The sequence below is a fragment of the Scyliorhinus canicula genome, chromosome 12 (genome assembly GCF_902713615.1).
Source record: "Scyliorhinus canicula chromosome 12, sScyCan1.1, whole genome shotgun sequence".
Taxonomy (NCBI): domain Eukaryota; kingdom Metazoa; phylum Chordata; class Chondrichthyes; order Carcharhiniformes; family Scyliorhinidae; genus Scyliorhinus; species Scyliorhinus canicula.
In genome coordinates, this window is record NC_052157.1 from 94,067,433 (window position 1) to 94,094,930 (window position 27,498).

Consider the following 27,498-nt stretch of genomic DNA (forward strand, 5'->3'; position numbering starts at 1 on the left):
TTTCTGTGCCACTCACGTCCAACAGCTCCTCGATCAGTGAGAGATGCAGAGAGCGTCTGTGGATAAGTTATCGTTCTTTTACAAAGAAAGTTTTGATTTGCATGTATCACAGTTTGTTTACTCGATTGAAACTTCCTATCACCTCATCTAGTGTCACAAGTCTATCGCCCAGGAACAGGTTCCTAACGGTCAGTGTCCCCCGTCCTGTTTCCACTATTAAAGGTGAACCAGAGATTGATGCATATGGGGGTCATGTTGGATCGTTTATAGAATCATGGAATACGCAGTGCAGCAGGAAGCCATTCGGCACATCGAGTCTGCACCGGCCCTTGGAAGGAGAACCCTACACAGGTCAATGGCTTTACCCGATCCCTGTAACCCCATCAAGCAGTTTTGTACACTTAGATCAATTTAGCATGGGCAATCCACCTTACCTGCACATCTTTGGACTGTGGAGGAAACCGGAGAACCCGAAGGAAACCCACGCAGAGACAGGAGAGCATACAAACGTTGCACAGACATCGATACAAGCCGGTAATCAAACCTGGGATTCTGGAGCTGTGAAACAATACTGCAAATCACTGTGCTACCGTTCTGACCATTTCAGGAGCGTGGCTATTAACACTGTACTTGCAGCGTGTGTGTCTAGAAGAGAAGGGTGTGTTGCTGTGGCCAAGGGCTGGCGGAACATCACTATGCAGGAGTTCTCCTCCAGCCTTCCTCATTCTATTTCCGGTCCATTCCCATTCCCCTCACCTTTCGCTTTGACCGCCCAGTGGTAGTATTTCAGGTCTCTTGATCATTGCAGGATGCGTTGGGGGATCCTTTGATTCTCCACCCACAATCCCTTCCACACAATCGCCATCATCATTATGTCTACCGTGTTGTAAAACAACCTTGGGTATGTAGATTAGTATGTATTCAAACAGGAACAGGAACCTCGACAGTACGTTGATCTTGATCGCGTGCACCCTCCCCTTGAGTGAGAATGTAAGAGTTCACGGTCTTTGCTTTGCTTTGTGCACAAAACGATTCAGGTTCCATATTCTTTTTCTTGTCCATTCGTTTGCAATTTGGATCATCAGGTAGCGGAATTTGTTTTGGACTTGTTTAAATATTAGTACCTCCAGATCTCCCCCTCTCCCCTTCAGATTCAACGGCAAGATATCACTTTTTCTCAGATTGACCTTGTAGCTCGAGAAGGCTGCAAACGCTTTCAGGGTCATTATGATTCCCTCCAAGCTGATTTAGTGGTCCGAGACGAAGAGGAGCAGGTCATCCGCATAGAGTGGGACTGTGTGCTCTCTGTCCCCGCTTTGAAACACGTTCCAATTTTTCGCCATTCTGAGGGCACCCGCCAGGGGCACAATTGCCAGCGCGATTAGAAGGGTTCACAACGGGCATTTAGAACATAGAACAGTACAGCATTTCTGCCTTCTGCCCCTGGTTCACCTGGAAGTATTTAGAGCTGCTGGTGTTAGTCCACACGTTTGCCATGGGAGCGTTGTACAGACGTTTCACACATGCGCTGAAATGTGCTCGAAGCCTTAACTGCTCAGAATCTCTATGAGGTACTTCCGCTTGACTCTGTCGAAGGACTTTTCAGCATCCGGGCAGATTATGACCTCTAGAATTTTCCCCCTGGATGGAGTACTTAGTACGTTCAGCAGACCCTTACTGTTCGATGTTAGCTGCCGACCTTACTGAAGCGTGCATGATACTCTGCGTCCACCTCAGCTTTCCTGTTCTCCAGTCGCCTGGCCACGATCCTGGCCAATATTTTCTACGCTGATTAGCGAAGTTAGCATGAAAATACGCATTCCCTCATGTCTTTTTCTTTCTTGGGTATCAGAGAGAATGAGCGTTGGAGGAAGAATGTTCCTGGACTCACTAGTCTCTGAACAGTACACACAGGTGCGGGGCCTGTGCTGCCGCAATTTCTTAATTGCCGTCTACCGGGAGTCCATCTGGTCCTGGTGCCTTCACCGCGTGCATTGAGGTAATGTTCTCTATGCCTTCTCCAAGTTATAATGGTGGTTACAGAACATAGAACAGTACAGCACAGAACAGGCCCTTCAGCCCTCGATGTTGTGCCGTGCAATGATCACCCTACTCAAACCCACGTATCCACTCTATACCCGTAACCCAACAAACCCCCTTAACCTTACTTTAAAGGACACTACGGGCAATTTACCATGGTCAATCCACCTAACCCGCACATCTTTAGACTGTGGGAGGAAACCGCAGCACCCGGAGGAAACCCACGCACACACGGGGAGGACGTGCAGACTCCGCACAGTCAGTGACCCAGCCGGGAACTGAACCTGGGACCCTGGTGCTGCCCGGTATATAGCCCCCGGTATCTTTCCTTCCTCGCGACTGGTAATTCCAGTTTATTTAAGAACTGCTTCATCCTCGAGTCCGCTACCAGGGGCACGGAGGTGTGTAGCCCCTGGTAGAAGGGATGAAATGCTTCGTTGACCTTATCCAGCTCGGTTAATAATCTGCCATTGTGGTTTCTAACCTCTGTCATTTCCCTCATGGCTGCCTGCTTTCTTAGCTGGTGAGCCAGCGGGTAGTTGGGTTGGTCACTATGTTCGTAGAAGGCCCCCGTGCCTGGCGGTGTTGGTGCTCTACCTTCCTCCTGGAGAACACCCCAATGTCCATTTGTAGCTTTTCCCGCTCCTCCAGAAACTCTACGGTTGTGGTCTGAGACGGTCGCTCCCCACCTCTGGCATGGAGTCGATGATTAGCTAGGCCTGTTTCTGCACCTCTCTTCAATGCTTTCAGCATCTTCCAGAATGTGGAGTGTGAGAACTTCCCATTCTGGTTATTGTTAATACACCAATCTATGACCGTCTCGTTTTATTGCTAAAAACCTTGTCGGCAAGGAGGGCCTGTCCAACCTCCATTGGGGGGGGGGGGGGGGGAAAAGTGCCAATTTTCAACATTTAATCTATTTAGTGTGAAACTCCTGCGAAGCATTTTTCTCTCTCGATCATTGGAAAGACTGTTTTCCTCACCACAACGAAGGCAATCTTGTGCATCTGGGAGACAAATGAGAAATCCTTCTCCCCAGGTGTGTGGATCCCCACTGGTCCACAGCCCCGAAGTGTTCCATGAACGGGTTTAGTTATTTCACCGTATTTGATGTCTTCTCCAATTTGAACTGTGATCTGCCCCTCGGTGTATCCTGCAATCAGTAAATTCCTCCCCCACCCCCTCATGATTAAGCATTGCGTGTCTATGTCTGGGATTTCCGCCATGGTGTTCTTTATGTGCTCCTTGTCATCCTAGTTGGGTGCATGCACGTAATAAAGGTCCATTGGGGGCCGTTCCATGCCAATGCTGTTCATAAAGTACCGTCCCTTGGACCTTATCCGACCATGTAGCAGTAAACACCATTCTATTGTTAAGTCGTCTGGCCATCACGGAGCGCTCATTCCATGGCAAGAATGGTACATCTGTCGCACCCAGCACTTTGTGATCCGCAAATGACCCTTCTCACTCACGTGTGTTTCTTGGAGGAATATTATGTTAGCTTTAATAATATGTAGGTGGTCACAACCTCTGGCAGCTGGATTATCCACTAGCTGGATCGTCCATTTCGCCAGTAGTGCACTCACACGTGCGGATTTCGCGCGTTGGTGTGTGGCTGCCCTCAATGAGAAATTCCATTGGATAGCTGCCTGGACAAAGAGTCATAAACCACCGGGGTGTTCCGCACCAGAAAAGGGGTGCGGCGGAATAAAGAATATCGCCCAGTATCTTTTCACTGGACCATTAAATCCCCTGACGTCCCAGTTAACTATTCTGATTGGGGTTTATTTAACACTGCTTTCCTACGTGATCAGCCATGCTCAAACTGAGAGTGCTCCCTGTACTCGGGGGTTTCCATTTGTTAGGACGCTGTCCAAAATGGCCACATTAAGCCTACTCACCGTGGGCCGGGGCCACTGCTCGTCGGAATTTCCCTTTCTCCTTGGGCAGCACAACATGACCGGTCGCCCACTACGTGTTTTCCCTTTGGTTGGCGACCATTCCTTTTTTGCTAATTTCCCAGCATGCTCTCTTGGAAGAATGTCTCCACTTCCTCGGGAGCAGAACGCACGATTACTTTCCTGTCCCTGTCACCTGGCGTTTTGACGGTTAAGGCCGACGGTTGTTCTGCAGCCGTGGATTCTGACAGGAGCAATCTGTGGAATATGTCTAACGAGGGATATTGGGAAAGATGCTCCAGGTTTGCCATCACCTGGGCCACTTAACGTTTGCATTTCTGACTTGGATTTCCAACGGAAGTCCCACACTCCTCAGAATTTGGCGCCGCAACTGGTTCACCACGGCCACTATATTCCCATTTAGGGGTCCCAGTGTCAGAACCAACCCCGCAAAAACTGCCTCAAGGGCAACGATCCAGTCGCTCTCGTCTGCTGAGGCTGTTTACAGTTATTTAATGATGGTTACCTATGCCTCCAGTAAATTTCTGCCTTTTTCAGGGCCAAGTGCATGTTGGCCATGCCCCAGAAGTCCGTCAGCCTAGCCTCAAACTTTATGTTGGCCTTCATGAAAGGCCGACATGTTAGCATGGTGAATGCCCACGTGTCCAACCCAGTTCGTAGGCATTGCGTGCCGGCCCCCCCGTGTTCGTCCTCCCATCCTTGCACAGCTTGACCAATCGATGGCCATCATTTGGAGGCTATTAGCCCTGGCTCTCGTCCCGAATGTCAGGCAATGCTCTCGCCAGGATTATGCTCCGTGACTCCCGTACAGGCTACTCTGGGCGTTGCCCTGATTATGCCGCTGGCGAGTGGCGGCAGGAGTTTGTTTGCAGGGGGTTGCTGGGGCACCGAAATGGCGTGTGTCACGCTGAAGAACCAGGGGCCTACATGAACGGTCAGTGGGGTGCGCAGCAAGAGGGCAGCAGCAATGGATCTCCATGCCTGCATACCGCTCCCGTCCCGTAGAGGCGTCTCCATGAACATTACCCCATCAACCTTCACCCTCCACTGGCGGGGCCTCTCCTCCCTGGCCATCCCGGCGAATGGCCGGCCCGGCAGTCCACAGTCCCTACCGCGTGGCAGTACGGTAGCATAGTGGTTAGCATAGTTGCTTTACAGCTACAGGGCCCCAGTTTGGATTCACGGCTGGTTCACTGTCTGAGTGGAGTCTACACGTTCTCCCCGTGTCTGTGTGGCTTTCCTCCGGGTGCTCCGATTTCCTCCTACAGTCTAAAGATGTGGGGGTTAGGTGGATTGGCCATGCAAAATTGTCCTTCGTGTCCAAAAAATGTTAAGTATGGTTACTGGGTTCCGGGGATAGGGTACATGCAAGCGCTTCAGACGGATGTTCTTGGTAAGGGCCGGTGCAGACTTGATGGGACAAAAAGCCTCCTACTCTGCTGTTAATTCTATGATTCTATGATTATCTGCATCCTACCATCGCTCTCTCCTCTGCATCAGCCACACCACCAGTTTCACGATTTTTAAATGCACAAGTAAACAGAACCACCGAGAATTTGGTCCATCGGATGAGCAGAATCATGGAAGACCCAGAAAATACTGGGACATGCCCGCTAATGACATTCAAGCGGCGTTTACTGCACGTGCGGTCCAGTATTAAGGGACGACATGGTCGAAGTGATAGAGAAATGTGGCACTGGATTCCCCGTTGACTGATGCCGAAATCGGGAAACGCGATCTGGCAGAAAATAGCATCCCACGCGGAAGACACAAATAACATGCCAGTGACTGATAGAAATGAGGCTATGACAGGTGAGGACCTTGAGAGTCTTGTTATCACTAAGGAGGGAGTGATGGGCAAGCTAATGGGGCTAAAGGTAGACAAGTCTCCTGGCCCTGATGGAATGCACCCCAGAGTGCTAAAAGAGATGGCTAGGGAAATTGCAGATGCACTGGTGGTAATTTACCAAAATGCACTAGACTCTGGGGTGGTCCCGGTGGATTGGAAATTAGCAAACGTGACGCCACTGTTTAAAAAAGGAGGTAGGCAGAAAGCAGGAAATTATAGGCCAGTGAGCTTAACTTCGGTAGTAGGGAAGATGCTGGAATCTATCATCAAGGAAGAAATTGCGAGGCATCTGGATAGAAATTGTCCCATTGGGCAGACGCAGCATGGGTTTGTAAAAGGCAGGTCATGCCTAACTAATTTAGTGGAATTTTTTGAGGACATTACCAGTGCAGTAGATAACGGGGAGCCGATGGATGTGGTATATCTGGATTTCCAGAAAGCCTTTGACAAGGTGCCACACAAAAGGTTGCTGCATAAGATAAAGATGCATGGCATTAAGGGTAAAGTAGTAGCATGGATAGAGGATTGGTTAATTAATAGAAAGCAAAGAGTTGGGATAAATGGGTGTTTCTCTGGTTGGCAATCAGTAGCTAGTGGTGTCCCTCAGGGATCCGTGTTGGGCCCACAATTGTTCACAATTTACATAGATGATTTGGAGTTGGGGACCAAGGGCAATGTGTCCAAGTTTGCAGATGACACTAAGATGAGTGGTAAAGCGAAAAGTGCAGACGATACTGGAAGTCTGCAGAGGGATTTGGATAGGTTAAGTGAATGGGCTCGGGTCTGGCAGATGGAATACAATGTTGACAAATGTGAGGTTATCCATTTTGGTAGGAATAACAGCAAACGGGACTATTATTTAAACGATACAATATTAAAGCATGCCGCTGTTCAGAGAGACTTGGGTGTGCTAGTGCATGAGTCACAGAAGGTTGGTTTACAAGTGCAACAGGTGATTAAGAAGGCAAATGGAATTTTGTCCTTCATTGCTAGAGGGATGGAGTTTAAGACTAGGGAGGTTATGTTGCAATTGTATAAAGTGTTAGTGCGGCCACACCTGGAGTATTGTGTTCAGTTTTGGTCTCCTTACTTGAGAAAGGACGTACTGGCGCTGGAGGGTGTGCAGAGGAGATTCACTAGGTTAATCCCAGAGCTGAAGGGGTTGGATTATGAGGAGAGGTTGAGTAGACTGGGACTGTACTCGTTGGAATTTAGAAGGATGAGGGGGGATCTTATAGAAACATTTAAAATTATGAAGGGAATAGATAGGATAGATGCGGGCAGGTTGTTTCCACTGGCGGGTGACAGCAGAACTAGGGGACATAGCCTCAAAATAAGGGGAAGTAGATTTAGGACTGAGTTTAGGAGGAACTTCTTCACCCAAAGGGTTGTGAATCTATGGAATTCCTTGCCCAGTGAAGCAGTTGAGGCTCCTTCATTACATGTTTTTAAGGTAAAGATAGATAGTTTTTTGAAGAATAAAGGGATTAAGGGTTATGGTGTTCGGGCCGGAAAGTGGAGCTGAGTCCACAAAAGATCAGCCATGATCTAATTGAATGGCGGAGCAGGCTCGAGGGGCCAGATGGCCTACTCCTGCTCCTAGTTCTTATGTTCTTATGTTCTTATGTAAATCAAGCCTGACGCCAGTTTCACGCCAAAACGGAATTCTCCATTTTCCCAAAAATGACAAAAGCGAGGCAACCCCTGCGCGATCATCAATTAAAGTCTGCATATCATTATCCGTCCTGAAGGCCGATCCCCCTTGGCTTCATTTTGCCGGCGGCGTGTTTCTAATATGCTGTAAAAATTCGTGAGCCTGTTGTGCTGATTGCGGGGACAGAGAGAGGACGTAGGAACTGGCATTGGGTGACCGTTGGCTTCCGGATCAGACACCGTCCGTGCTTTTTTGGCACAAGGGAGGCGGGTGCTTCGAGGGTCGGGGCAGGTGAAGGGAATGGATGGACATGCCGAGCGGCCAGCTTGCCCCCAACAGAAAATTGGTGGTTCCCAGGCAGCGACCGCCATTGCGGCGGCCATCTTTCTGGCCCCCCACCCATGCCCTGGGTGCACGTAGTGACAACGGCGGTATGGATGCCGCCCCACCCACCCCCCCCCCCCCCCCCCGCAACCCCGCCCGCCATGCAACCCCACCCACGCAAACGGAATGCATCCAATGGGTGACAACCAAGGGCCACACTGTCGGCAGCCCCCATTGAGGGCAGTGCGATCCAACGGTGCCACCAGCAGCAGGGAAGGACACCAGGGAGGGGGAACCGACTGGAACCTGGGTAGGAGGTGGCGCACATGCGTGGCTGGGTGTGTGGTGACAACCGGAGCCACGGTGCTGACACTGGTATTTAGTTGGTTTTTGTCAATGGTGTTAGCGCCATTACATAACATTACATTACAAACTTAACATGTTTGCCTTTCAGCCCCTGCAGAACATTATGGCTATTGGGCACAAACCAACGATGCTGGCCGCTGCAGAGATGGCCACACCCTGAATGCAGCCCTGTGGCAGCATGATCGTTGGCCACTCAGGGAGATGGCGGAGACTACAGCAGAGGAGAGGAGGAAGAGGTCGGTGCCAGCCAATCAGGCAGGTGGTCCTTCTGCCCAACACGCCGACGAGGAGAAGGAGGTGCCAAGGTGGAGAAGGATGTGCTGCCAAATCTGTGCTGTATGAGGCCAAGCGTTTACTTCCACCGCATGTCCTTTGAGGACCTTCTGGACTGGGCGTGCAGGAGGAGACTGTGGCTAAGCAGGCAGACAGTGTGACACATCTGCCAGATGATGGCAGATCTGGAACTGTAGGTATATGGGGAGGACACGCGCTCTCGGTGGGTGTCAATGTGATGGTTGCCCTGAACCTTTACGCCACCGGGTCTGCCCAGTCACATAGTGGGGTCTACCCGGATCTCACAGACATACACGCACTGGAGCAACTTAGCTGCTACTGAAGCCCTGTATGCCCAGACAGAGCAGTACAACCAGTACCATGTTGACCGCGCCCTCCAGGATGCCTGGCACAAGTTTTGCTGGCATCAGCAGATTCCCCCGGTCCAGTGGGTCATTGAAGAGCTGCATGTCGCCCTAAGGCGAACGGCGGGTAACAGGATGCAGTTCACCAACAGGAAGGGCAACCACTCGATGGACATCCAGGCGGTGTGTGGTCCTCACATGTGGATCCTGCATTTCTGCGCTGTATTCTCGGAGTGTTCATGACACTTCCGCTTTTGAGCACACAGTGATCCCAGAATATTTTGAGGGATATTCCAGCGCCCCCAGCGGTGGGGCTGGTTGCTCGGCGTCAGTGGTTCCCCTTTTTTACCATGGCTGATGACGCCGAAACAGAGGACACAGACTGACGCGGCTACCTGCGACAATTATGCCAATTATGCGATCAGGGGTGTGCTCGAGAGGTGATTTTTGAGTTCTGAAGATGCGATTGAGGTGCCTGGACCGCTCTGGAGGTTCCTTCCAGTACGACGCTAAGATGGTCACCCGTAACGTGGTAGTCTGCTGCGTCCTCTGCAATATTACCCAGGAGAGGGGCAATGTTTTGTAGGACCATGCGGAGGAAGGGCATGCCTCATTAGACGATGGGGATGAGGGGGAGCGGGATAATGAGAGGTACATTGCGCCTGGTCAGGTACGGGAGGCCGCACAACGGTGTTGCCAGAGACAACGTGCATGGGACGCACTTGTGGAGACACACTTGGCAAACTACGGTTGATAGGGGGGTCGCTGTTCAAGGGCACGTGCACCACCATACCACATCTCCTCACCTCCCGCACCACTGACCACCCTCACCTCCACACAGCACCGATTAACCCACGCCTCCCTCAGCACCAAACGACCCGCATTCATACCGACTCCGTTATATATACCTGCGGCCCTACGAACTGGTGCACTGGGTCGGGACTGATAGCGTGTCTGGACAGAGGATGGAGGTGGATGAAAGCCCACAATGCGACGAGCACCGTACTCCATATTGTTTGACAATGTCTGACTCATGGCAGTAGCACCATCAACCTCCCGGATATCTAAATGCGAGCTGGCCAGTCCATCACATGCCCTGTCGAATATCTGAGGATGGGGTGCTGCAGAGGGTCGGGGTCGAGGGGTAGTGGAGATCACATGGTCCACCCACTGGCCCTCAGACGTCCCACTCCCCTACTTCCACTGGCCAGCACTGACCGCTTCAACCCCACACCCATCAGTCAGAGCACCAACCCAGGTTCGAACGGCAAGTACATCAGTTTATTGTGAACAATATATACAGCCTGTACCCCAGCCCCTATTACGAGACTGTGCCCTGTAGCCATGCCAACTAAACTAGTTTCCATCTTCCTGGCCTTTCAGGCCTACCACTACGACTTTTTGGATTCCCAGACGATATAACAGGAGTGGAGATGGACAGCTGTGATTCATGTCCAGCGACGAGGGTGCACGTTGGCCCACGTCACATGGGGCGCCACGCCCTGGGTGGACACGGCTGGTTCACGGGCATCCCGCCTGCGGTCCTGTTCTGACTGCTTCCCACCAGATGCACCAGGGTCAGGAGGGCGAAGTCCAAAGTTCTGCGGTGTTGCGGCACCACCCCTGGAAGCACTTCCTCCTTCCTTGTGATGCCCGGTGGCCAGCCAACGGGATTCTTCATGGGACGGGGGTGCGAACGGAGGCATCCTAATAGGAACCCCGGACACCTGGTGCTGCCAGACCTGGAAAGCCTCTCTGGTATCGAGAATGTTCTGAACGCTCGGTACCATGGAGCACAGGGAGTGCCCCGTCTCTGTTTGGGACTGTGCCACCTCCCTGAGGATCTGCGGCACATCAGCGAGTGAATGAGCCACGTCACTCATGATGTGAACAATTTCCCTCAGTGTGTGGACCCCATCAGCCAGTTAGTGGGCCACGTCCCTCTGGGACTGGATCATCGCCCTCTGTTTATGTGCCATGCTGGCCTTCACTTTGGCATTGTCGCCGACAGTGTCAGCAATGACCTGATGTGACTTGGGAAGCTGAGGATCGCCACTCCGATCTCCAGCTGGCACTGGCACATGATTGCTTGTGATAGGGCAGCCCTGGCATGTGTTCGGCCACCGCATGCACAGAATGCCCCAAGCCTTGCACATGCTGAACCACTTCCGACACTGTCTCCGCAATGCCTCCTCCGCGGACTCCACCAGTACAGATTAGGCCATTGTGGTGCGCATGCACAAAAGCCCCCTCTGCTCCTGCACGCAGATAATCCCGCCACCTGCCCCTGCAGGGGCTGTGATTCGGCCGCCATCACCTCCCTGGATACTGACTGCCCCTGCACTATGGGTGGAAGTGGATGTTCCAGGAGTCCGGGACCTGGCTGGCAGCTGGTTCCTGCGGCCAGCCTGCCCTCCAACTGCCCAGCCCCTCGATTAACTCCAAATGCTGTACTGGACCGACTGTGTGGTGCACACCAGAGAAACTCCCAGTAACCTCTTCACTAATGTTCCCAACCGAGGTCTCTGCAATGGTGGATGGGACAGCAGTGACGGGAAGTCAGTGACCTCCTCTGACCCGAACTCCCGATCGCCTGAGACTTGGGCAAAGGGCTGGTGTTCTGGCTTTTCTCTCAATCGTTGCTCTGCCGTCCGGGAGCACCGGCTCTGGCAGTGGCTACGGGCCCATGCAGCTGGGCCGGCACCATCTCCAGCATTGAGACCATTTTGACGCAAGACGTCATGTGTTGTGAGACAGCCGGATGGTGGTGAGGCGTGAGGGGGTGAGGGCTGATGTTAGGGGGTGAGGGGTGGAGGTTAAATGTTTTGGGGGCTGGGGTAAGGTGTTGGGGGGGGTAAAAGGATTAGGGGGCACGAATGCGTGCCGCTGACCTCTCTGCCTCAGCGAGCTCCCTTTCATCAATGCCGCCGACCACGTCCAGTGCTCTCTACTCGGGCACGGTGAGTACCGACAGGTCTGCTGGTCCCCCTCCGGTCTTCTCCCGCTCTCGGCGGATGCGCGCGGCCTTTTCTTGCGTGGGGGGTGGGCAAAACATACACAATGACACTGTTAGACAGTCCGGCGCATGCAGCCCAAGGATTCGGTGGTTGATGGCCTCAGTGGCCAGGGTATACGGCCATATTCTAAAAGACATTAAGGTGGACAAGTCCCCAGGACCGGATGGGATCTATCCCAGTTTGCTGAGGGAAGCGAGGGTATAAACAGTCGGGGCCTTAACAGATATCTTTGCAGCATCGTTGAGCATGGTTGAGGTCCCGGAGGACTGGAGAATTGCTAATGTTGTCCCTTTGTTAATAAGGGTAGCAGGGTACATCCAAGGAATTATAGACGTGTGCGCTTGACGTCAGTGGTAGGCAAACGGTTGGAGAAGATAATGAGGGATAAGATCTATTCACATGTGGAAGAAAATAGACTTATCAGTGATCGGCAGCATGGTTTTATGCAGGGAAGGTCATGTCTTACAAAACTAATATAATTATTTGAGGAAGTGACAAAGTTAATTGATGAGGGAAGGGTTGTAGATGTCATATACATGGACTGTGGTAAGGCGAGTGATAAGGTTTTCCATTGCAGGTTGATGGAAAAGTGAAGTCGTATGGTGTTCAGGGTGTACTAGCTACATGAATAAAAACTGGCTGGGTAAAAGGAGACAGAGAGTAGTGGTGGAAGGGAGTGTCTCAAAATCGAGAAGGGTGACTAGTAGTGTTCCACAGGGATCCGTGCTCAGACCACTGTTGTTTGTGATCTACATAAATGACCTGGAGAAAGGTACAGGTGGTCTGATTAGCAAGTTTGCAGATGATACTAAGATTGGTGGAGTTGCAGACAGCGAAATAAAAAATGTAATGGAAATTGCTTATTGTCACGAGTAGGCTTCAATTAAGTTACTGTGAAAACCCCCTAGTCGCCACATTCCGCCGCCTGTCCGGGGAGGCTGGTACGGGAATCGAACCGTGCTGCTTGCCTGCTTGGTCTGCTTTCAAAGCCAGCGATTTAGCCAAGTGAGCTAAACCAGCCCCCGCCCCGGGGGATGGGGCTGTGTCCGGGTCACATGTGTGTGTGTGGTAGAGGGGTTAGTGCCAGGGGCACAGCCCCGCATACTCCCTCTGGCCGCCCTGAGGAGGTCCTGCAGTATTTTTCTGCACTTGATCCATTCCAGGTGACATCGCTGGCAGACCTGCTGGTGACTTCCACATGCGCCCAGGTACAACGAGCAGCGCTGCCTGAAGGCCTTCCTCCTGGCCCGGGGTACTGATCCATCGACCTCTCCTCTCCGGAGTCGAGGTGGGTCTCCAGCTCAGCATCACAGAAACGAAGCAATACTCTATTTCCAGCCATGCAACGGTGTGAGCTGGGGTGGTGGTTGTGGGGGAAGAATCTCTTAAGTGCGGCTGCAGCTTTGCGTCAATCAAGGAACCGGAGTATCCACCGCCATTCCCCGTGAAAACTGTGGCATTCCCCGTGACGCCGGTGCTAGCCCATTTGATCTGGATGACTACATTCACCTATCAAGCTGTTTTTTCTGTCGTAAAACCCCACTGTATTCATGACGGCGTCAGCACTTAGGCTCAAAAACCGGAGAATCCAGCCGATCATTTGGCTTCAATTTGGGGCGAAACGAGTTTCAACATTTTGACGTGGTTAACGGAGATTCCTGCCATTGTTGTCTCTTCAGAATTTGATTTGTACTTCAAATTCGCCACACGCTCTCTACTATCCAAGACGGGCTCCCAATTTTTGTAGCCACACCGAGGACATGTGTGCGGTCAGTTGCAATACGACTGAACACTGACTCTCAACATTAATTAATTACCCATTAACAGCACCAATAAGTTACCAGCACCAGATTTATTGGTAAAAAATTGCAAAGCTATTTATAATATACCAGGGGCTGGTTTAGCTCACTGGTCTAAATCGCTGGCTTTTAAAACAGACCAAGCAGGCCAGCAGCACGGTTTGATTCCCGCACCAGCTTCCCGGGACAGGCGCCGGAATGTTGCGACTAGGGGCTTTTCACAGTAACTTAATTAAAGCCTACTCGTGACGATAAGCGATTTTCATTTTTTTTTTTCATTATATTAAGACGAAAAGATGAACATATAATGGAAATATTGGAACAACGGTCTACTCGTCTAACTATTCCCAGAACTCAACCCCGCATTTAGAAAAGACAGAAAGAAAGGGGGAAAGCAGCAGAATGAAAATAATGGGGAATAAACTTGGTGTAACATATTGGAGTATCAGCGCTGTTGTTTGGCTGTGGTATTTGCTGGTTCTGTTCTAATTGAAGGGTGTGGTATTGCACCGTTGTTTGGTTTGGATCTTCAAGCTGGGCCACTCAGGACAGACTGAAAGGTATTAGAATCCGATCTGGGGGACGTTTCCAACTGTGTTCATGTGAGCTGTACCCTCGGAAGATTCAATTCAGTCTGCTAAGTTTCTGATGTGTGGGCAGATTCAGCAGACTTCCGAACGGCTTCAGTCATTTAAACAGAATATCAGAGGAGCAGTTTCCATGAGGAATTCGAATCGGCTGGTATCTTTCATAGGAGAGGTATCCGTCAAATTCTCCCCTCCATAGCTCAATCTCCAGGTTTTCAATGCTCACTGACTGCTCTGTTTGACTGAAGGGAGTTATATCAAAGATTTGAGAGAGATTTGCACAGCATTTGGGAGAGGAAATCTAAAGTATCCTGCTTATCTCTGCAGTTGCATTGAAAACTGACTTTGGAGAACCAATCTTACAGATAATTCCGACCAGTTCAGCTCACGAGAAAACACAGGGCGGGATTTTCCGTTTCCGAAGCCAATGCGCAATCTGTGAACATTTACCACAGAAAATCCTGCACCACATCTGGACCTATTCCGCTAGCATTGAGGGGCTCGCACTAGTGCTGCGGCAAATATTATTTATTTCAATGAAAAAATGTTGCGCGATTGGCCGGGTTCATGATCGTCACTCAGGAGGCTGAAAGGCTGCAGACACAAATTGGATTGGATTGGTTTATTTTCACGAGAACCGAGGCACTTTGAATGTATTTTACTGCGAGCAGCGCAAACAGATCACTGAGTTCATGAAAATGAAATAAAATTAAAAGAAAATACATAATATGGCAGCACAAGGTAACTAATGTAAACACATGGACAGCGGCATTGGGTGAACCATACAGGACTGTAGTATTAAACAATTGTACACATTAAACTCCCCACACACACTTATGACAGCCAGAAATAAGGCATTGGTTGTGCTGAAGCGCACCCAGATAGCTGATGTGTCAGCTGGGGCCAAAGGGCACTCACGGGGTTGCGTAGCAGCTACACATATAGGACCTGTGGCAGTAGATTGAAACTGGGGTGTTTGTCGTGTGCGCAGCTGCGTGGCAGTCTTTTCGGATGTGCAAATGGTGTTCCATGCCCATTCACACCAACCACACTGCCCACTTCCTGGCTCTACAGCACTACTACTCTCGGCCTTCGCAGAAGCCCCCCGGCCAGCGGCACAAATGTCAGCAAACTATGGTGCTGTTGGACACTTTCCGTACCCCCCCCCCCTCTCTCCCTCAACAGCCACCACACCGGTTTCAAGATTTTTAAATCAAAAGTGATCCACGCTCTCGGGATCATAGAATTTGCAGTGCAGAAGGAGGCCATTCGGCCCATCGGTCTGCACCGGCTCTTAGAAAAACCACCCTAACCAAGCCCACACCTCCGCCCTATCCCAATAACCGAGTAACCCCACCAAATACTATGGCAATTTTGGACACTAAGGACAATTTTTCACAGCCACTCCACCTAACCTGCAAATCTTTGGACTTGGGAGGAAATCGGAGCATCCGGAGGAAACCCACGCATACACGGGGAGAACGTGCAGACTCCGCACAGACCGTGGCCCAGCCCGGAATCGAAACTGGGACCCAGGAGCTGTGAAGCAATTGTGCTAACCACTATGCTACCGAGCTGCCCCGTTCTCGGATCTCTACACAACGGAGTCAGTGAATCGCGGAGGCCCAGGAGAACACCGCGACGGCCCTGCTAATGATATACAAAAGGTGTCTTCTGCACATACGTTCCGGTACGCTTAGATCCCGCTTTCGATAATATAGGGAAATGTGGGGCTGGATTCTTAGATCTTCAGACTAAGTGCTGACGCCGGCGTGGAAACGGATGTTTTATGACAGCAAAAACGGCGCAACTGCTTCAGTGTTTCAGGAACTCCAAATGGGCCAGCACTGTCACGTAATGGACCGCAGTTCCAAGCAAAACGGCGCCAGATTCGCCACTTCTGCAATTGCCGCACATGAGATTCATACGCCGGTGACACACGTAACAATCCTTCCCCGCACACACATTAACCAACTCATAAATACCAACTTATGAGCTATTTAATTAGGGGAGAGGAAATTATACTGCTATCAGACAGGAGTTGAGGAGCATAAATTGGGAACAATTATACTTGGGGGAAATGCACAACAGTAATGTAGGGATTCTTTCAGGAGCACTTGCAGCGAGTGCTGACTAGTTTTGTCCCACTGACACGAGGAAAGAATGGTAAGGTAAAGGAGTCTTGGATGACAAGAGTAGTGGAGCTTCCAGACAAGACGAAGAAGGAAGCTTCCGAAAAGTTGAGGAATCGAGAATCTGATTCGGCTCCAGATGGCTACAAGGTATCCAGGAAGGAACTCAAAAATGGACTGAGGTGAGCAAGAAGGCGGCATGAAAAAGCCCTGGCGGGAAGGGTCAGGGAAAACGTCAAGGCGTTCGACACTTAAGTGAGAAATAAGAGGATGATCAGAGTGAGAGTGAGGCTGATCAGGGATATTGGTGGGAATTGTGCCGAGAGTCTCAGGAGATGGGGGGATGCTAAATGAATACTGTGCTTCAGTATTTACGAGAGAGAGTGAGCTTATTGTTCATGAGTGCAGTGTGAAGCAGGTTAATAGACTCGAACATATTGATGTTAAGAAGGAAGATGTGCTGCAACTTTTGAAAAGCATCAGGATAGAAAAGTCCCCTGGGCATGCCGGGATGCCTCCAAAGTTACTATGGGAAGCGAGGGGAGAGATTGCTGTGACGTTGGCGATGATCTTTGCGTCCTCACTCTCCATGGAGTAGTACCGGGTGATTGGAGGGAGTTGAATGTTGTCCCCCTGTTCAAGAAAGTGAATAGGGCAATCCCGGGAATTACAGACCCATCAGTCTTACGTCTGTGATGAGTAAAATACTGGAAAGGATTCTGAGAGATAGGATTTATGATTATTCAAAAAAACATAGTTTGATTGAAGGTAGTCTTCATGGCTTTGTGAAGGCCGATCATGTCTCACAAGCCTCGCTGAATTATTTGAGGATGCGACGAGACACATTAATGAAGGTCGGACAGTGGATGTGGTGTATATGGACTTTAGTAAAGCATTTGTTAAAGTTCCCCATGGTAGGCTCATTCAGAATGTTAGCGAGCATGGGATACAGGGAAGTTTGGCTGTCTGGATACATAATTGGCTGGCCGAAAAAAGACAGCCAGTGGTACTGGATTGAAAGTATTCTGCCTGGAAGTCGGTGACCAGTGGTGTCCCGCACGGATCTGTTCTGGGACCTCTGCTATTTGTGTTTTTTTATAAATGACTTGCATGAGGAAGTGGAAGGGTGGTTTAGTAATTTTACCAATTACACAAATGTTGGTTATCGGTAGCGTTCAGGTTTGTTGGAATTTACAACAGGATATGACAGGATGCAAAGCTGGGCTGAGAAGTGCCAAATGGAGTTCAATCATGATAAATGTGAAATGATTCATTTTGGAAGGTCGAATATGAATGCTACATACAGGTTAAAGGCAGGATTCTTGGAAGTGTGGAGGAACAGAGGTATCTTGTTGTCCACGTTAATATATCCCACAAAATTGCCACCCACGTGGATAGGGTCTTTAAGAAGGTGTATGGTGTGTTGGCTTTCATTAACAGGGGGATTGAGTTTAAGAGCCGTGAAGTTTTGCTGACGCTTTATAAAATGCTAGGTAGACCGCACTTGGAATATTGTGTCCAGTTCTGGAGGGCTCACTCTAGGAAGGATGTGGATGCTTTGAAGTAGGTACACAGGATATTTACCAGCATGCTGCCTTGACTGGAGGACATATCTTATGAAGAAAGGATGAGGGAGCTAGGGCTTTTGTCACTGGAGCGAAGGAGGCAGAGAGGCGACGTGATAGAGGTGTACAAGTTGATGAGAGGCATGGATAGAGTGGATAGCCAGAGACGTTTCCCCAGGGTGGAAATGGCGGTCAGGAGGGGACATCATTTTAAGGTGATTGGTGGAATGTGTATCGGGGTTGTCAGAGGTAGGTTCTACACAGTGATTGGAATGTGTGGAATGGACTGCCAGCAGAGGGGATGCAGTCTGAGTCATTAGCAGCATTTAAGCGACTCTTAGACAGGCACATGGACAGCAGTAAATTGAAGTGTGTAGGTAATTTTCATTATAGATTGGGATAAATGGTTAGCACAACATAGTGGGCTGAAGGGCCTGTAGTGTGCTGTAGTGTTCTATATTCTAACTCATGATTTCTGCAAGGAGAGCAGCGCCACAATTCAAGGACGCAGAGTTGGTCACCGTGGAAGAGAGTAGAATGACGCTCTCCCCCGATTCGGCAGGAGGACCATTTGGCGCCGCCGTCTGCCGTACGTGGGCGCAGGTAGTAGAGGCGGTCAGCGCCGTGGGCAATGATATCTGGATTCCCAGCAGTGCTGGGAGAAAATTCACGTCCTCTTCAGGGCGGCATTGTGCGATAGGTGCTCCGTGCCCTCGGCACCAAGTTCGCCACCCCCACACACCCGAAACCCTACACCAGCCCCCCCCCCCCCCCCCCCCCGCCCCAACTTTCGCCACAGGAGATGACCGCGCACAACCGCCGTGAGCAGGAGATGACTGGAGAGGGACCAGCAGAACTGCAGCCCCTCATCATTCCAGAGCAGAGGGCAGTGGATGTGGTCGACGATCGGCTGGAAAAGTAGGTGACCTTTGCAGGCGAGCAAGTGAGACCTCCTGCTTAGTTGCGGATTCTGATCACACATAAACATACTTGATATCTCTGTTACATAACACCTGTAAAGTGGGCCATTATGGTCCCCATAACCAAAACCTGTTAACAGTTGTGGGTCAGGTGAACTCCATGATATGCTTTGGTGTTCTCGAAACCCTGGCCCATAATATAGTGCATATCCATAAAAACTGGCTGGCCTTAATAAATTGGAGTTTTACAAATGTCATACACAAGACAAGCAGGTTACTCAGTGGAAAACAATTATCAGTCCCTGGGGGTCGTTGGTGTAGCTGGATTAAAAGACTCGGTGCAATAACATCAGTCCCATGTCCTGGTGCTTAGTGATCTCTGTTGTCCACCTATGGAATTAGACCGTGAGGATGATGAGGTGGATCAAGGTAAAGAGGAACAGCATGGCAACCAGGTGCTGGCGGAGACGAACAATGGTGTGTCACCGAATATCAGAGCACCGATACGAGGGATCATTCAAACACAATTAGGCTGTGCTTATTGCATCTGCCGGGTGACATCCTGGGCTTGTTGCCTCCGGGCGACCAGGAAGACCAAGCATAGTTCCTGTTATTAACTCAAGCTTAATATCTGCGTTCATTCTGTCAGACTGCTACCCTCCGTGCCCCCACGGCCCTTTCTACATTTCATCCCAACACGTTCAAACCAAACAGAGCCTTCTCTTTGCTGAGGCGTGGATTGGCCAGGACCTGCATTCGGCCACTTATAATTTAAAACAGCCGGATAATGGTTGTGGTTCGGCCGAACTAGCCGAACTCCAGAACGGCCATCTGCACACAGTTTCGCCCGTGGACCACATAGGCGTTACCTGAGGAGAGGGGTTGGGCGAATTGTAGGTCAACCCGATCCCTTCACAATAGCAATCACTATATGTTGCTCAGCGCAAATAGCGTGTAGGGTCGGTCTAAAACAGTGGTTCTCAACCGGGGTCCACATGGACCTGGGGGTCCATGTGACATTACTGGGTCTCCACACAAAACAAATACCGAATTGAGGGTCCACGGTGATATTTTAGTGGTCCATATGCAATTCTACTTCAGAACAATTGTTATTACTGAGAATTAAATTTTTACAGTAATCTTCACCATATTAAATTACTAAAAGTAGAAATATTCATGTAGCTATGAATTGTTTATGGCAATCAAGTAGGAGAAAAACACTTTACATTTGACAGTGTCGTAAATTTAAATTTACCTAGAACAAACGGAGGTGAAAATCACCCATTGTTTCTCCTTGACAAGTTTAATGAATGATTTAACACAGTAATCACTAGAAACGGTGTTTATTTGATATGAATTGGTTATTTTTAGAGTAATTTAATTCAATTTAGTCAGTAAAAAGTTTTTTTCATTACTTTTCATCTTAGAATAAGTTTGGCAACGTTCGAAAATACCGCTAATCCGTTTCCAACCCTCACGGTAAGAGAGATGGACTTTAATCATCGGACAAAATATAAGGATTTGGGATGGCTATCGGGGTCCACAAAAAAAATTAAGAGGTAGGGGGTCCATGGGTTAAAAGAGTTTGAGAACTCCTCGTCAAATGGGATCTCTGAAGAAGAGTGAAGCTGAGGATGAGTTGTGACCTGTGTCACTGAATACATTTTTCGTCCTATAACCGAATGGTGGGGTATGGACAGCGGTTCTGTTAGAAGACATGGTCAAATGTTTGGCACTGTAATTAGTCATTCCACATAGTCGAGGTCGGAGAGAAGTAGGTGCTAGTGTTAAGGGAGCTGCGTATGATCCGCGGCAGGTGAAGAAATGCCGTTACTCCACTACCTGAGCGTTCTGACTGGTTCAGTTGGTCCCCGGGTAGGGCGTGGCAAATGCCGTGACTCCACCACCCGAGTGTGTGGAAAACAGGAAAGTGCGTATTCGTAGGACGGGGCTAGATCCTTGGCCTGGAAAGACTGGTGTGTCAGAACCAGCAAGAACAGATATGGCAATGTGTTGGGTAATCAAAGACAGATTACAGGACGAGGGCGTGTCCCGAGGCAGTTTCTTACTCCTAGTTCGGGATAGACCGGTGGGTCAGAGCCACCAGACACAGACATTGCGGGTGTCCAAGGACTGATGACAGGACGAGGGTGCCTGGTTGGTGAGGGACCACGCCCTATTCTGTGCAAGGTGGGGTGATCCTTACGCAATGCGACGGTGAAGATCGGTGGCTGATCGGGGAGTGGTGTGGTGGGGGAAAAGAAAATCAGGCAGTGAACATAACCGCGGGTTGGCCCCAGTGAAATAAACTGGGGAGAAGGGTGTGCATACAAATAGCAATACAGCACAAGAACAGGCCCTTGGGCCTTCCAAGCCTGTGCTGGAACCGTATGGGCAGCACGGTAGCACAAGTGATTAGCATTGTGGCTTCACAGTGCCAGGGTCCCAGGTTCAATTCCCTGCTGGTTCACTGTCTGTACGGAGTCTGCAAGTTCTCCCTGTGTCTGTGTAGTTTTCTTCCGGGTGCTCCGGCTTCCTCCCACAGTCCAAAGACGTACAGGTTAGGTGCATTGTCCATGATGGGTTGCCCTTAGTTGCCAAAAAGGTTTGGAGGGGTTTTTGGATATACAGGGATATGGTAGAGGTGAGCGCTTAAGTAGGTCTATGCAGACGCAATGGACCGAATGGCATACTTCTGCACTGTATGTTCTATGTTCTATATTCTATGTATTCACATATCAGTCCAAAGATGTGCGGGTTAGGTGGATTGGCCATGCTAAATTGCCCGTAGTGTAAGGTTAATGGGGGGGTTGTTGGGATACGGGTTACGTGGGTTTAAGTAGGGTGATCATTGTCGGCACAACATCGAGGGCCGAAGGGCCTGTTCTGTGCTGTACTGTTCTATGTTCTATGTTCTATATATGGTAGTTAATGTAAAAAGTGTCTGACTTGTGGGGTTAATCATGGAGTTGTGTGGCGGGCCCACAATGTTGTATGGGTTGATGGTATGTTATCCCTGGAGGCGAATGACAGCTTAGCGTTAGTGCTGACGGTGAAGGTGCTCTCAATGTTTTTTCACTATGAGGCGAGGGACAGTTCTAACTGCAAATAACCTGCATATATAACAACGGATAGGGACACGAGGGTCAAACAACACACAAGCAAATAAGGTGTACGTGCGTGTCTGGAGCAAGCATGAAGGGGCAGGTTGCGTCATAAATCGAATGCCATGCTTATTAGGCGTCCGATTTTCATCATCTGGACTCCTCAGAATGTTTGTGCCCCATTCACCTCAAAACAATGCACTCCGCAGTTGTACTTGTAACAGCCACAGGGGAAGTTCATCCATGGAATCATCCACCTCCCCTCGTTGGCAGACACGCGCAGGCCGGCTGCTTGCGTGTATTGGATTCTAGTTCACCGTGTCCTAGTCTTCGAATCGTGCGTCTAATCTGACCAACCGACTTGCGTGCTGCGATCTCAAATAAGGAGACGGGAGTGTGAGTGATGAATGAAATGAAAATCAAAATCGCTTATTGTCACGATTCGGCTTCAATGAAGTCACTGTGAAAAAACCCTAATCACCACATTCCGGCGCCTGTTCGGGGAGGCTGGTACTGGAATTGTACCATGCTGCTGCCGTGCCTTGGTCTGCTTTAAAAGCCAGCGATTTAGACCAGTGTGCTAAACCATCCCCACTGATTTTGGGGCGATTGGGTTGCGGGTGACGGTGGTCACCGCAACTGCTTCATGATGGTGTCATTGATAACCGATACATCTTTCTCTGCATGGTGGGGGCGGGGGTCCGTCCAGGGACCCTGCGTAGGACATCCGTGCCCTATGTGTCCCCTCGTGTCATCACCGTCGGGAGTATTCTGGGCGCAAATGAGGAAATCCTCAATGTAGTGACTGATATCCTCCTTTAGTTCCTGGCACCAATATAATTGCGGGCTATAGTTTTCTCTCTGCACTGGTGTCCGTGTCCGTCATATGATTGGTATATAAGCTGGTTTCGGTCCTGGGTACGGAGCGTATCATTCCCACCCTCTAAACAAATTCTTCCCGTATGGTCAGCTCGTCCTGGCATGTTTCGTTGAGGGCAGGCAATTGCCGTTCAGGATCTGTCCCAGTGAATCGTCTGAGCGTTGGGACGAATCTAGGTCGGATAGTTTAGTCTGGGAGACGTCAATAGCATTAAGTGGCTCACCTCTGGTGGCAGCCTGTGTTGTCCGTTATGGGCACTGGTCCTTGGCTAGGGCGTCGGCAGTGCAGTTGTCGGGTCGTGGTTGCGGGAATGGCTCCTCCCCTCAATGATACCGTAGCCAGTGGCTACCAATATTTCTGTAGATGTTTCCCATGCTCTGTGGTCACGTCCTCGCACCGAGTGTGCCCTGCAGCCCCTGGGCCTGTTTTAGCGCTTGATAAAGTCTGACCACATGTGCGAAACTCTCCGATTCATATAACCTCGTACGACCCACTGCCACGTCGGGCAGCTCTCTTCTCCTATCTTTCGCGCATCTACATCCCTACATGTTTTCCGAGCTGCCATATTGACGTTCGGGAACAAGGGGGGGGGGCGCTGATTGTGCAGCCGGTACGGCTATTGGATGTGTTCTGGCCGTAACCCCTCAGAGGCTGCTTCTACATCTGCTGGGTGACCATATCCTCCCTTGTTAGGAATGCATGCAGTTTGTACGCACTTCGAATTCTTGCGAGGTCTCCAGTACGGAGATCACGCCTGTGGACCTTTGATCCTCAAGAATAGGGACTTTTATATTCGATTTCGATGAACTTGGCATACTGGCCAGTATGTGGATAGATTGCCTAACTATGCCAAGCTCGGCGGAATCTCCCAAACTGTCCTGTGGGAACTCTCGGAGCGATAATTGTAACTCCCAGCCGGGTAACCCCAGGTCGCCAGTTTCGTTGTACATTCTGAAGCACAGTGTGTCTCCAACCCGTATACAATGCAAGTATGACCACAGAAGGTTCATGAAATAATACTAGTTCAATATACACACAGAGGATATTAGTCAATGACACACACATGCAGGGTACAATCTAAACTCACACACAAGATAGATTAACTTAACTTCCAGGTCACTGGCACGTGCAGAGCAGATATGGCCTAATCAGGAATCCATCGTCTGGCCGTTCTAGATGTCCGGCTCTGGTCCATCTGTAAATGGCATGGCTAGTCCTCTCCTTGGCTGGCACCGTTGTTGTTCTTGGTGCACGAGTTACCGGTTAGTGAGTTGCGCAGCACTATTTATCCCTTGTAGGTTTAACGCACATTTGTATGGTCCCTGTTAGATGTCCAATAGATCGATCAGGGCTTGATCACTCTGGTCGATCTCAACCAATTGTTGGTGAACACCTCGATGGCGGGCGGGTCCCAGTCGGCCATGACCTTTAGTATACGAGGCACGTAAGCCTTTCCAAAAAAAAGGAAACAGATGCCAGCACGTCTGCCACATATTGTTGCTTTCCACCTGGGGCCCATTGCCCCGGAATGTCCATTCAATGGCGTTTTCCCTGTGTTAGTTCCTGCAAGGCGGGGCTACAGCCCTTGTATATTTGCAAACTTCAGCCTGTCTGTGTTTCCTTCTCTTTGTTGGCCAAAAGACCATCATTTTGTGAGTCGTTCACGCCCTTCATCCTTACCGCCCCCCCCCCCCCCCCGCCCCCCCCCCCCCACCCCCCAACCCCTCAGCCCCCTCACCCCAGCAGGGGATTCGCCGGCTCTTCCTGTCCTGCTGCCCGGGGCACCATTGGATCGTTGGATGGCGTAGAATGACACCGTCAACCGGCCTGTCAGCCCCCCTCCTCCAGCGGTGGTAGCACCCCCCCCCCACCCCCCGCCGCAGTCTGCACTTGCAGTTGTCTTGGCCGGCAGCCCGCAGTCACACCACGCAATTGACTTCCGCCGCTCCCTCGCTTCGCAGCAAGGACATCACGTTCACGATTTCTGAGAGCACAAGTGAACTACGTTGCCCGCAACTCAGTTCATCAGAGGCGCACAATCAGGGAGCACTGGGCGTCTGGCCCGCAAATGAAATGCCTACTGTACTTTCAGACCGCACAGAGAGCGCTGCATTTACACAATTTTAGGGTGCTGGATCATCCCGATTTGGCGTCAAACCAGCGTCTACCGTGCTTTCTTCGTCTGAAGCTAATCTACGGCCAACCACATTTCCCTATTTTTCGTTGGCAAAGCGAGAATACAGCCCGTGATTTGACGTAAAATTGGAGCCCGGCGAGATTTTCGCGCCGAACTAATGTCTGTCAACGCGCGATCTTGGCATCTCTTTGTACTTTCCGCTGTACACAAATTTATTAATCAGTCCAATACCAGCTTGAATATGTTGGCGTGCGTGGTAAGCTGAAAAAAGAAGTTTCAGGTAAAATATTAAAGACTTTAATGTTACAGGACATGAATTCTAAAAAATCAAACTCAGAACACGGAAAGATTTAACAGGCTTTACAATCTGCTCACCGTTTACCTTGTTCCTGTGTAAGTCTTTTTTTTTGTATTTGGTGTCGACATAATATTAGATTTATTGTCGATCTGAAATTTATCTAATTCATCCTTGCATACATTGGCGCACTATGCACTTCCATGTGGACGAAGGTTACACAATAATATGGCCGCCTGAGGAAAAATTAACTTATGCTCCAGTCAACATTATCCAGACCCCTATTTTTCAAATGGTGTTACTTAATCCTGCACTCGCTCATATTGGGAAATCAGTCATAAAATGCATCTTGCGAACCTCCTTGTTTCGAGTTATTCACTTCTATATTTTTTTGAATGCTCATCAGTCTGATCTCATCACTGCCTCTCCCACGTCTAATTTTTGAATTTGCTTCCCCATATGTTGCTTTTTAACCGTCTCTGCAACCGAGTAAAAATTACATCCGTTTTGAACTCTTCTTCAGTAAGCATTTGTATTTATTTCCATTCCATCGGCTTGCTTTGGACTGCACAATGTCGTTCGTAATTCGTTGCTGTTTGAAATTCACGTTTACATTTTGCCCTGCAGATCTGTTGTTTGAAATTCACGTTTACATTTTGCCCTGCAGATCTGTCGCAGTGCCACTTTAATCCAGGTAAGAAACAGTATATAACCCAGTCATATATGAAGACGTTTACAAGCAGGGAATTAGCAGACGCTCGTACCAGCATGCTCCACATGCCATGATCACTTCATCTTTGTGATTACACAGCTTCGTGACATGCGCAGCAAAGTCAATGTGAGACATAAACCCACTGCCGTACTGAAAAAGGTTGGAGGCTGGCAGTGAGAACTTAACAAAATAGATTTGAACATTGACATCTGACTTCTTCATAAGATAGAACGAAGACATTAAATAAAGAGTGTTTACTTATCTGGCATGTCTGATGACGCTCACTCTTTTTTTCAAGGATGATGCAGAAATTAATGTGATCCCTTCAATCGTCATAAGCACTCATTTTCCTACTTCACAATCGTAAATATTGAACATCCAGCGAGAAGCCAACACTAAATGCCAATCCTTCCCGAGACCCACTCACAGCTAATCTTACACACATGACACACATTTTCACATTTGGTCAATCATGTTAGTACACAATTTTCTGGAGTGCTGAGTGTTGGCAGCATCTTGTCTTCGGCGACTCCAGAACATAACGTATTTGTTTATTCTCACTTTTTCGAAGTGAAACGTAGCATCTATCCCTTTGCTAAATATTTGTTTTTTCCTGCACTGCAACAATAAAGACTTCGAAGGGCCAGGCGCTCTTAGCTGAGAGAATGAGAAAGCTACTAAAACTGGACGATATAGTAGTTATCATGCATCTCTGTAGAGTGTCGCTGTTCATAACAATCTACTGCACATTCGTCGTGTAATGTAACTCTTCCATATCTGCATGCCTACCAGTGAGGACGTGGTGTAATTGCACTTTTTTCAATGTCATTCCAAAGTCAATGGACTGCCAGGACTGGCACTTCGGATCTGATTTAGAATATGTCCAATGGCCCATGATTAATATGATCACTGCTGTATCATGTTGAAGGCATGTTTGGATCGCTGTGTGTTTCCTTAATATGACATCTACTGTTAAATTTAATTATGTTTATTATTGTTAGAACTTGACAAACTGCTGCAAGACGCAGGTATTGGAGATGGCAGGAATACATATTTCATATTGGCCAAAACAAATGGCAAATTTTGATTTAGAAGCAGATTTTACAGTGTCAGTGATATTCGTCCTGGTTCGTTCGAATGAAGGCCAGATTCGAATAAACGTTATGTTACACGAATGCCTTTTGGTCACCCGTTTAATATTCAGTTTTACAACAAGGTCAATGTGATTTACATAAAAGCGAAGATTTTGGAATACTCAGCATGTTTGTTTGACATCTTTGTGGAGAGGAATAGACTTCACATTGCAGTTCAAACACTTTATTGCAAATGGATCCAGAGACTGAACAGATCATTGAAAATACTGTTTCATAGACTAATAGCAGTAAAATCAGTCGATACACCCAATGTGATTGAGATGATGCGCGGTATTTTATCCAGGTGTGATTTCACTGTTCGTTCGGTAAATAGACGACCAATGCATTTATGCGATTTTATTGAACCACTGCATTGACGTTCGAGGAAGTAATCCAATTGCTCCATTTATAACATTATTGTTCGGCT